This window comes from Sesamum indicum, linkage group LG12 (genome assembly GCF_026168435.1).
Source record: "Sesamum indicum cultivar Baizhima isolate 11 linkage group LG12, ASM2616843v1, whole genome shotgun sequence".
NCBI lineage: Eukaryota > Viridiplantae > Streptophyta > Magnoliopsida > Lamiales > Pedaliaceae > Sesamum > Sesamum indicum.
The window spans coordinates 6527648-6540834 of record NC_142668.1 but is presented as its reverse complement, the minus strand read 5'-3'; the positions used below and the strand labels follow the sequence as shown (position 1 = coordinate 6540834).

At 34.3% G+C, this 13187-nt stretch overlaps 1 long non-coding RNA gene and 1 pseudogene across 2 annotated transcripts; both read left to right on the top strand.

Moving 5' to 3' along the window:
- Positions 1-6990: 6990 nt before the first annotated feature.
- LOC148784804 (uncharacterized) lies at positions 6991-9206 on the top strand (annotated as a pseudogene).
- A 399-nt stretch (positions 9207-9605) lies between these two features.
- Positions 9606-11790, top strand: LOC148784803 (uncharacterized). Of its 2 annotated transcripts, XR_016063390.1 has the most exons (4): positions 9606-9641; positions 10153-10219; positions 10963-11021; positions 11373-11790. It is a non-coding gene; the product is annotated as an uncharacterized LOC148784803 (long non-coding RNA). The 2 variants fall into 2 exon arrangements; XR_016063389.1 differs by lacking the exon at positions 11373-11790 and having other exon boundaries at positions 10963-11152.
- Positions 11791-13187: the final 1397 nt, after the last annotated feature.

Below are 13187 nucleotides of genomic sequence, written 5' to 3'. Positions count from 1 at the left end.
TGAGTCAAGGAAAAAAAATTGAGATATTTTAACAAAATAAGAGAAAGAGGAAGGGATATGGAACTACGTCGTCCGAGAAAGACTGCCAGGGAACGCAAAGAAAAGACTACAACCCACCGAGAATCCATGGTAGAATACTAGCAAGGGAGACGGATCCTAGAAATTTTTCAAATAATACAGTTCTTAGAATTATGATAAAAAGAACTGAACAGAAAGAACTTGAATTAGATGCCTCAAAATCTTTCAAGATCTAAAAGAGATCCACAAGATAGTTCAAGACTATGAACATAGGTCAATTTATATACTTATGAAAATAGATCTCTTGAGCCAAAAGATGGACATGATTTTAAAGATCATCCATCATCTATACAAGAATCTTATAAATCTAAAAGTATAAGTTACCCATCTAAAGAAAAACTAGAGGAAAACCTTTGAGACATCCAAATCCTACCAGGAGCGTTTTAAGGGTGACTTTGGACCAATACCTCTTATACATCATTGGCAAAAGGCGACGGAGATTTCGAAGCCAAAGACACGAGAAGATCTAATCCTTAAAACCATCAAATCCATAAAATAATAGAGAGATCAAGAATAGATCCATAAGATGTGCAAGAAGTTGGTAGAATTCTTTTCCAAATTTGGCACTATGGATTTAGTTAATATCCAAACCAACAAGATCGTTCTAACTTTACCAATTCCAAAGAGCAGTATAAGTTCAACCAATCCTCCACAAGATCATCCAATGAGAAAAAGTACAGATTTCCACATCAATGTCATCCCAATATTCTTGCAAAAAAGAATAAGAGAAAGTCTAGGCCGAAATCCAAGGAAAATGTCTGAAAATACACCATGGGCAAGATCTATGCTCCAGCGCTTACACGCATAAGGCACTATACTTACCCTGGATATTGTCGACTTTAGAAACACTGAAAAATTGATAGATGAATGGGTTGCAGCCATGAAGATGGCAACAACCACACTGGAACTCGACCAACAAAACCTCATACGACTATTGGAGTTAAGCCTAGAGGTTCGGTGAAATTCAGATGGAATAATACCCCAAAAAATACCAAGTATTCTGGCTAGAGAGTTCAAAAGTACAATTGCAGAAAGACTCGAAAGACTAATCAAAATGCATTTCATCGAAGATGGATATTTCGAGGGAAGCAAAACTAGAAGGCTAGAGAATATTCACAAGCTCTCTTTAGCCTCGAGTTAAGAAATTTGTGTAGTAGATGAATATATCTATTAGTTTCATAAGTATTTCTTTTAGAGTGGAGTGGACTCGAAATAATTGCCCCTATGTTCTTTGTAAAGATTTGCAGTTCATGGAGGAAAATATTGATCCAATCATACAAAATACCTAAAGAACAACTGGACTCAGTAGCAAAGAGGATGTCTTTCCTCAAAGACGAACAAAAGAATTGTGTTATCAAACATCTGTCTAGAAGAACATAAAGATACTGAGAGCTAAGATAAAAACAATTCCTCTTTGTTGTAAACTAATGGTTTCGCAACCATTATAGAAAAATCAGGCGAGCAAAGGAAGTACAAGAAGAAAACAGTAACTCCTACACTAGGAGTTCCAGAAAATCTTCTTTCTAAAGGAGATCATGGTGGTCCAAATCAAATGTTAAATCATACAAATTTGAATAGAAAACAAGACCAACAAGATCTTCATCTCAAGGATCTAGATGAATAGACACAAGATCCACGAGAAGTACCCCTACAAAGAGAACTTTCAGACGAGCCCATATCAGAGCCAATGAAAATTTCAAAGCTTGTAATTATTGGACATGTGGAGCAAAAGGGCATATATAACTAGATTGCCCGATAAATGTGGTGAATTACAAAAATTTGAAACCAGGGATGACATCTTAGATGTTGTTAACTAATGCAATTTGGTACCCATCTACCAATGCGAGGACATTCCTTCAAATGAAAACATCTATGAGGAAGAAACAAAGAGTGATTCGGATGGATCTCCAACCAAATCAGAATAATTTCAACGAATGATATAGGCTTCAAACCTCTAAAAGTCTATCAAGATTCTTTTCATGGATGATGGTATCTAATGAAATCATGAAAAAAATCATATGTCAACACTCTAATCTTAGCCCATATAATGGATTTAGGATTGGAGGAATCAGTAGAGGCGTCAACCAAATAAGGTTGAAACAAAAGAAACATCATATAATCTGCAACGTAAGTTCAGGTGAGTTTGTTATTTCAATGGAACTTACTGGTAATATGATGGATATGAAACTTATTCCTAAAAAAGAAATTCTTGAAGTAGTAATAAAAACAACTTTTAAGGAGGAATTCATTCAAAAATTCACTTGTCGGTAATGGATAGAAGAATCAATAACTTAACAGATGGTTGTCTTGGAATAATGATAGAAAATTTATATGCAGAAAAATTAATGTTTGATATTCATCATACCAATGCATATAATCTAGCAGACCAAGATTTTGGTCGGGCCTTAACCCTTAATTAGGATTTTAAAAGAAAAGACCTTATGGAAGATGGAAATAAACCATATTCTATAACCTATAGGATTGCGTATGCCCTTCTAATACACATCATCCAGATTTGTTTCTTTGGAAAGAGTATATTGAGATCCATGGAATATTCAAGCAATTATAAGGTAATGACATGATATCCCATTAGGATTCCTAGAATAGGTGGTGCTAAACTCTTGATTAAGGATCACCAGTTTTAAACCGAATGCTTAGCTCTAGAATTCAGTTTAGTATCAAGATGTTCGTTTCAAAGATAGGATTACAAGCTAAGAAGGTAAAGAGAAGGAGCTATTAAAAGTTTTAACTCCTCAAGCAACTAGGGTTGATAGAGTAAAAATTCGATCCCCTGAAGGCTGAAAATAAATTCAAATTGAATTTGCCATCTCTGAAAAAGAAAATTATTTTTTGGTGATGACTTATATCATTTGCAACAACCTATTATTGGAAAATATAGCAGGTCAGAGATCATGGTTATAGGTGCTATAGGACGAGAAAATTGAACTATGACTCGTAAATCATAAACCATAGGGGATAAAAGGTAATGGTATAAAATTCAGTTTAGATGGTTCACCATTAGGATTGAATGACTAATCCATTCTCCATATATATATATATATATAGAATATCTGTTGATATGTTGTATGATTTTTAAGGAAGCTATACATCAGTATAAGTCGTTAGACATAAATGAAGATAGCAAACTTTCTCCCAAAAATATCAAAAGACTTATCCAGAGGAATTTTAATATGGACCTTCTAGCATGGTTGGATAAAAATAAGATCGAAGTAACTCTGAAAGTTAAGGATGAATGCAAGTACTAGTACGTTTTAAATAAGTCTATCCAGATGAACATGGAGGATAAGAAAGATATGCAAGAAATTATTAATGAACACATCAATCTTAAACTCATCAAGCCTAGAGTCTCTGCTTACAATAGCACTATTTTTTTTTGTAAGAAACCATGATGTGAAAGAGACAAACCCGAGTTAATAAAACTATCAAGGTATTGATAATATTTCAGAATTTGATAGTTATTACATCCCAATTGGAGAATACTTAATCGAATGCATTAAAGGTGCTAAAACATTTTCTAAATTTGATTGCAATATTCAAATGGAAAATAATTCAAAAATATACATCATTTTCCATATCATAAGGACAATATACCTGGAACGTACTTCCCATAGGATTTGCAAATGCACTCTAGATATTTAAAGAAAAATGGATAATCTTTTCAAAGATAATCTAAAGTTTATGTTTGTCTATATAGACGACATCTAAATTGCATCTTAAAATATGCAGGATCGCATTAGACACCTTGAGATATTCTCTGATGTATGCTATAAGTAAAGGTTTAGTGCTTGCTGAAAAGAAAGCCATTATAGCTCTAGAAATTCTTATTGATAAACAATAATCGAATTGCAGGAACATAATATGGAAAAAATTTGTAATTTTCCTAGCATTCTTAAAGACAAGAAGCAACTTCCAAGCTTGTTGTGTGTTGTTAATTTTTTCCAGAATGTTTGTTAAAGATCTTGCAAGATACAAAAAGGATTTCCAACCATTCTTCAAAGAAACAAATATCATGAAGTGGAAATGAGAAGAAATCCATATTCACAGGGTTTGTAAATTTATAATTGAAAGATTGTCCGTACAAGAGCATGAAGTGATAATGCTATCCCTAGTGGAGAAGCTGCATGACCTCCACATTGTTTACAGAAGAAACGTACATTGACATGATCCTATAATCTACCTCCCTTATTTATCAATATATTGTCAACTACAACATGAATGGGCTTGATAAAAGCCTTCATGAGTTGATAAATATATTGATCCAATACGAGGACCAACAACTTGGTTGCTTACATCACATATTATCTTGAACAGTTGGCTCCAATTTGGGAATTGGATTATTAGTTCCGAGGTCAAAGAGTCTTTTAGCTTGTCAAATGCCTTTGCACACGTATCATTAAACTAAAAAATGATATCTTTTTGCAAAAATTTGCCGAGTAGCTGGCAATTTTCAAGAAAACCTTGATAAACTGCCTATAAAATCCTGCATGATCAAGAAAAAAATGAATCTCCCGCACACTAGCGGGGTAAGGCAACGATTTTAGAACGTCTATCTTAGCTTTATCCACCTCTATACCCTTAGATGATATATAATATGTTCCAAAATTAAACCTTGATCAATCATACAGTAGTTTTTTGCGTAGTTACGCACAAAGTTCTTTTACACACATCTTTCAAGAACTTTAGCTAGTTTCTCCAACAGTTATTGAAAGAGTTTCCATAGACCGTGAAGTTATCCCTTAAGACTTCTATGAATGTTCTACATAATCGTAGAAAATACTAACCATATACTTTTGAAAAGTGGCGGGGGCATTGTATAGTTCTAAGGGCATCCATCTATAGGCGAAGGTCACAAAGGGACATGTGAATGTGGTTTTGTCTTGATCTGCGGGTATTATTGGAATTTGATGAAAATATGAATATCCATCAAGACAACAGTAATGAGAACAACTAGCTAATCTTTCCAACATTTGATGTATAGAGGAAGCGTAAAATGATCTTTCTAAGTAGCTATATTAAGTTTCCTATAATCTATATAGACTTGCCAACCATTTTGAACACAAGTAGGTATCAAATTCTCAATAGAGTTTTCAACCACGGATATGCTCGTTTTCTTGGGCACAACTTGGGTGGGGCTTACCCGTTCACTATCGAAAATTGAAAAGATCGTACATGCACCAATGAGTTTTAAAATCTCTTTTGTTTTACTAGTTCCATAATCGATGGGTTAAGGCGGCGTTTGGTTTCTCTTGAATGTTTAGCCCATTCCTCAATTAAGATTCTATGTATACATGTTCAGGGGCTCAATCCTTTGATGTTGGTGATGGTCCATCCAATGGCTTCTTGAAATTCTCGAAGTACTTGAACTAGCTTTCTTCTTCCAAGGCAATGAGCTTGCTTGAAATGATTACTAGCAATGTGTTATTCTCCCTCCAAAAGGCATACTTGAGGTGTTTGGGTAACTCTTTCAATTCCAATGCTTCCAATGTGTGGTGAATTTGAAAATATTGAAGAGAAAGTTGATGGATTACTTACAAGTTACAACAATACGTATGTATTTAAGGGGCAAAATTATAATTTTCAAAAAGATTAAGGATCAGACCAAAATATTTGAAGGCCCAACAAGAGCAAAGCCCATGGTCCAATATCACTTTCTCTTTTTCCTTTCCTCATTCAACTCTCAAAGCTGTTCCTTTACATTGCTCGCAGTTGCCGCTACTGTGGTGGATCCGCTGTCGTCTCTCAAACTCTATCGGAAGGTATAGCTGTGACCATATACCTATAACCCTAGCTCTCTCTTCTACTTCGGGTTTCACTTTTTGGAATCTAGTTTGGTGCACAATCTCATATGAGAAATATTTTTGTTGTTTAAAAGTTGGTTGTCTATCAACGTCGGGCACGCGCAGTGTTGATACCTAGATTTTATTTCTTCGTTAGAGTTTTTGCCTCTGTTGGATGCTTGTTGGAACCAACTGTTTTCATTCCGAATTTATTCATTCACGCTTGATTTATGAATTATAGACATGCGATTTCTTTTTCTCCTTTGTGATAAGGAAGTTTGTGTTTTTGTACGTTTTTCTGTTCAGATTTAGATAAACGACAACTCGCTACTTGTTTTGCTTTGCTACAGAACCAATGTTTGGGAGCAACCATAAGTGCTTGTTATTGGTTAACCGTGCAGTCCGTAATGTCTTGATTTATACTGTAATCTAGTAACATTTAACTGAGTGCTTCTGATGGTTATGTGTGTATGCCCATTCTGCAAAATCTCAATGCTACATTCTTGTCTAAATTCTGAATTCTAATGATTGATAAGAAGGAAAGGATGTGTAGTTGCAAAGAGAATTTGGAGGGACAACTAAACAGAGATCATTTGCATAGAAATGATTAACACCCCCACTCTACAATGGTTGCCTAATATATACAGGTCCGATAGTTTAATGGACTAATTTCTTTGCAGATAACTCCAAATAGGGTGGTCTGGCGTTACAAATTTCATCAACTCACTATTGCCTATGGATTTCTATTTGATATAGAATTGATACTCAAATCTTGGTCAAACATTTGCAGCAATTTCATGAATTCATAATAAATCGGGTAAGAATAACAATTAGGTCGTGTTTACTAGGTAGTATTAGCATGTATATCTGGCTTTATCTATACTAATGGTTTGTTTACAGAATTTTTACACGGCCCGATACTTTTACCAAGGCCCGGTACTATGTTGCAATATTTGTTGGATTAAAATCCAGCCTCCAAGGGTGGGATTTAATTATCCCATTCAGCTTGGAAGAGTCCTTCATTCTTCTTTCCTAATTTAGCCCTTTGGTTGCGTCAAATAATATTCCCAGTCGTGTTAAGCCCCACTTTTCTACTACTTCACCCCCAATCTTGTGCTAAATCACTAAGTTGTTCTCTTCTTGGAAGGAGGAAGAGTCGAAGTAGCTTGTAGTTAATGGAAAGCAAGAAATCTGGGGATCACCGGAGCAATGATGAAGCTTTCTCCTCCAAGAGTGAAACCCTTTTGCAACCGAAAGAAGTCATTAGCTTTCTTATGTTCTTCTGCAACCCCATCATTTCCTTTAGCACCTTCATCTCCACATCTTTCAAATATGGCCGCTGCAATACTCAACTCCCCAACCCCACAACAGGTGTTGAGGATTTTCAACTCAGCTTCGAGAAATGTGAACCCTGCGAAAACTTTAAAACTCCATTAAGCCATCGTTCATCTTTTAATCGAGGCGAAGTTATATGTGAAGGCCAAGTGTTTGATAGAAGGCCTGGTCGAGATTTTGAGGATAACTTGGAAGCCCCACAAAGTGTGTTCCTCGATTTTCAATGCGCTTAAGCAAGTTCAGACATCGGGGTGTCGTCCAACGTGTTTGGAGTGCTGATTGGTGCTTTATGCGAAAAGGGGTCTCATTGATGATGGGTATTGGGTGTACCGCAAAATGAGAAAATTGCCTGCAGTCCATACATGCAATGTGCTTTTGAATGGGATTCTGAAGACGGGTCGTGTTGAACTGATGTGGGAGGTTTACAATGACATGGTTTTAAATGGTTTATTGCCTAGCTCGGTGACTTATGGAATACTAATAGATGCTTCTTGTGATCGAGGGGATATTGTGAAGGCTAGATTGTTGCTTGAAGAGATGATTGAGAGGGGATTAAAACCAACGGTTGTGATTTATACGACCCTTATACATGGACTATGCATAGAGAATAATATGCTGGAAGCAGAAAATTTTTTCACAAGGATGCAAGAGTATGGGGTGCTGCCTAACTTCTACAATTACAATGCTCTAATAGATGGTTATGCTAAGATGGCAAGTGTTGAAAAAGCTCGCAGGGTTTATTATGAAATATTGGATTAAGGAGTGCTGCCAAATATTATTACCTATAGCATCCTAATATATTTGCTTTGCAAGAAAGGTGAGCTTGTAGCTTTTAGAATCTATTTTGTGCATATAGTGAAATTGAATGTCATTCTTAACGTCTATATATATAATTGCTTAATGGATGGCTTCTGTGAGGCCGGTGATCTATTTGTTGCTATGGACATGCATCTGGAGATAGAGATATTTGGTATTTTTCCAGATGCTGTCACGTATGGAATAGTTATGAAGGGCTATTGTAGAATTGGTAGAGTTGAGGACGCAGAGAATTTATTTTGCAAGATGAACAAGGAAGGATTGATGCTGAACATTGTCCTATTCAATACGCTGATTGATGGGTATTGTAAGAAAGGAAACATGGAAAAGGCTGTGGAAATTTCTTCTCAAATAATAGACAAGGGCTTGCAACCTGATATCATTACATTTTGTACACTAATAAATTGCTTTTGCAAAGTAGGGCATGAAATGACAATTAAAGGTTACAAGCCTGATGTAGTCGCTTATAGCGCTTTGATCGATGGCCACTTCAAAAATGGTTACACTGATGCAGCTCTTCAGTTGCACAAAGAAATGATGGATGCTGGTATAGCTCTGAATATTTTCACGATTAGTTCTGTGATTGATGGGTTGTGCGAAGATGGACGGATAAATAATGCAATCAATTTTTTCTTGGAACAAACTACAGTTGAATTTTTAGCTGAGACAGGTCAGGTGGATAGTAATCATATGGGTTACAGTTCCCCCAATAACATTACATATTCAATCCTAATCAATGGTTTGTGCAAAAATGGTCAGACTTTTAAGGCCAATAAGTTTTCCTCGAACATGCGAAGCAGTGGGTTACAGCCAGAAGTGTCTGATTATGCTGCCATTATCCAAGCGCACTTTGGAGCTAAGCATGTGCTCCCTATGATGATGCTGAAAGCAGATATGGTGAAGATGGGGATACTGCCAAATGCATTCATATATAAGGTACTAGATAGAGGCTACCAGGAGATGGCATACTTTGCATCAGCTCAGAAGTGTCGTTATCATTTATGGAATTTAGGTTTGGATTTTATACAAAACTTTCTTTTACACAGTCCCCTGTACAATGTAGATGATAATTCTGCAGTGCTTCGTGAATGCAGATCAAATCTAGAGCAGTTGTTACCTTATGAGAAATTGCAGTTTGATTCATACAAGTGTAAATTTGTAACGCCCCAAAGATTATAATATATAATTGGGGGATTTATTTGGTAAATTCTTATGAAACTTAGTTAATTAGTAAATAAATTATGCTCCGTAATTAGAATATAATAAAGCTTGAACGAGTTAAATTGGAGCTCGTTATAATATTTGAGAGCAAATTATATTAATTAAGAAATTAAGAAGGATGTAATTGGTATTTTATGAAAAATTTAATTAAATAAATAAAATAATAATAATATTATATATATATAATAATATATATAAAACATATATATAATAATATGTATATAGATATATACATATAAAATTATGAGAAAAGAGAGAGTGGATGAGAGTGGCGGCCAAGCCCACCTCACTTCTCTCTCCTCTCTCTCATTACACACATATATAATATACACATATGTAGATTTCTACTGTGAATTAGCAATTTTTCACTGCGGGCCAAGAAGAAACCGAAAGGTATGAGTTTATGTTTTAATTTATATTAATTTATATAATTATATTATTTAATTAGTTCTATTACTAAATATAATTTATATTGAGCGATGTATTATTTAATCAGAGTACTTTATGATTTTGGCTATTTAAATTAGTGTCGAATAAAATATCATATTTGCTATAAAAATGATATAGTTGGGGAATTAAAATATTAGATTTGTTAGATTTAATTATTACTATAGCTAATTTACACAATTCCATCGGAATGATTAACCAAACATGTAATTCTATGTATTATTGCTTAATTAAATTGTATAGTAGCGAGAAATCGATAGAAAATTCATAGAATTATTCCGAAAGTTATATTTAATAAATGGTATGTTAATAAAGAGGAAAAACGAAGATTTGTATTTCGATAGAAATGGAATATTAAAGAATTATTAGAAATTGTATGAATAGTATTTAATATTATATTTAAAAGAAATTACGATATTCTCGATATATTAATTGTATGTGCTATAACTCATTATAGGATACGGGGGTGAGGTGAAAGGACTGACAATTAGCGATTGAGTAGAAAGAAACGTTGTGAGGTTGAGGTAAGTAAATAATTAGTATTATCTATATATGTCATCTTTATTTGTGGTTTTACTGTTATCTGAATTTGTGGTTCATGCTGATATGATTTATCTGAAAGTATATAAGTGATGGATGGTTTGATTTGATTGACGGTATTGTGTACGTAGAATGAGGAAATGCGTTGGAATATTATGTTTGTTGTTTGATGTATTGTGGATGTCTGAAAATGAGAATGTATTGATATATGGTTTTACGTTACTAGTTGCTTACAAGAATGGTGATATGTGGAAATGAGGGAGTGGTGGAAATTGAATATAATTGTGGTGTGAATACCCCTTGATGTGTTGAAAAGCCTATAAGGCGAAATGAAATGAAAAGAGCTTTGATGCGATATGAAAAGAGCTTTGATGCGATATGAAAGAGCTATGTGCGAAAAGAAAATGCTATGTGCGAAATGAGATTGATGAGCCGGCTGTCAAGGGGGTTCACTTGAATTTATATAACGGTGAGATTGAGTTGCCGGGAAAAACACAATATCACTTTCTGGTAAGCAAACTAGGAAAAATGGAGTTTGATTGATTGTCTTGTTATGAGATAGTCATGTGGTGTAATAAAGCTGATTATGTTGGAGTTAAATTGACTGTATTCCATGCGTGTTGCCTGTTCCTCTTGTTTGGGCTGTGTTTGATATGCATATATAGATAGGGCTGGTTATTTACCTACTGAGTGGCAGGCTCATCCCTCTGCTGATATTTTCTTTCAGGAGTAGACTTTGAGGTGTCTGACTGTTGAAGGCTAGGTCTACGTGTTATACTCAGGCAGGTCGGGCCAGTATGTTATTTTCTCCTCGTTGTCAGTTAGAGTACAGATCATATTTTGTTGTATAGAGGGAACGTAAGCATGGAGATTACTTGTGGTGTTTGATATATATATATATAATGTTGTGGGTTGATAATACCTATTATGACGTGTTGGGACTACGTATGAAAATTAATTAGATGGTTATGTGCAAACGTATATATATGAACACAGGAATTACTATAAGTATGATGTTTAGCGTGGATATAGCTCTTGTAGCAAAGAGGGTGTTACAAAATTGCAGTTAGATTTTGCATGTAACATGTTTCATGGTTTATGACCACCTCTCTGAAGTTCTGTGTTTCTCATCGGAAGGGATGATTACATACGGCAATGGCGATGTGCAAGTCACTGTGACGACAAGTGAAATAGCGCGGGAGAAAGAGTATCCGATCAACAAGCCAGAGGTAGGAGGACCAAAATCTGTTGAAGTGTTTGATAAGTGAAAGTAGAGGGCTCCTGTGGCTTGGAAGAAACAACTCAAGATGGCTCCAAAGAAGAGATCACGAGCAAAGACGCAAGGTAAAAGAGATAAAAGGAAGGGGGAAAAAAAGAATAAAAAGCACTAGCCATGAATCTTTATGTCGCCACCCTCCAGCTTTTCATCGAATTCAACTAATGTTAAAACTTGATGAACATTTTATTTTTACATTGCCATTGAATTAGCTTTCTATTTTTGCCACCCAAACAAAAAAATATTCCTTGGCATTTTGTCTTTGCTTATCACAAATGCATTGGGAAAATGTCAAACGGGAGAAAACAGAATTGGGGAAAAGAGGGGAAAGACGAGCTAGGGCTGAGGGTAGGCAAGGTGAAATTTCAAATTCAAGGGTACAAGAAACTAATTTCACAGTTAAATGATCCCATTTAATTCGGGATGTAAATACGTTTCAGCGGATATATTGTGGATTGTGTATGCCTTAGTAAATGTATGTGTAGTCTGTCCCATTTGGGAGAATCCACTTTGTTGTCCCAAATCAATTTCAAATAGGTATATCCTGTCCCATCAAGTAAACACGGCCTTAGAGGATACAAGGTATAAGATATCTTCTTCAGAACAAAACATGAGTAAATAATAGAACTAATACAAGGAAACTATACATGAATGTCGGCTGAAATGACGATTTTGACCTACCTTCTTGAATATTGTTTTCAAATGCTAGTTCTCCCAAATAACAAACCCACTTGGCTCTTCTCTTCATCTCGATCAGTTGCACGTAAGGGTGGTAGATGAGTCAAGCCAGCTCGCGAACCGGCTCGATTTTGAGCTTGACTCAAGCTCAGTTGTGTGTGTTCACCAGCTCGCGAGCTGTCCTCTTTTTTTATAAATATTTTTATTTTTGAATTTTTTATATATTTAATTTTATATTTGATATTTGATCAATTTTATAATCAAAATTGACCTATATTATAATTATTAATCAATGTCATACATTTTATTTTGGATAATAATAAATTATGGTACTTTTATTTATACATTTAATCTTTATACAAAATAAATTTAATCAACAACTTAGTAATTAAAATTATTATTTAATATGACATATATAAACTTTATGTTATATTTTAATATATATTTGTATTACGTTATATATTTTTTAAATTGACAAGTAATTCACTTATGATTTTATTATTTATAAATTTATGTCAAAATTTAGTAATTTCTATGAATTAATCTAAATAATAATAATAATAATAATGATGATGATGATGATGATGATGATGATGATGATGGTTGAACAATTCTAATTATTATTTTAATATATATAAAATGAAATTAAAAAATTTAATCAATAATTACAATATTTTAAAATTTGGGCACTCGATTCACACGAAATTTAAAATATACAAGACTGTGTCCATTATATCATATCAGACGGTATGATTAAAATCACATGGCCTGATTCAACGATACACCGTTTTGAATGATTACTCTTATGTTTTGAGTACCATATCTCGACATCCGTATACCCAATAAGTCTAAAACTTTACCAAATATATTTTTCTGTAAGTTTGATGATATCTAGCGGTCTGATCTGAATTTTGATGGCCCGATTAACCCATGTTGTTCAACAATATAAGAGATAGTTACATCAATGTTATACTAACATTTATAAATATATAAATTTT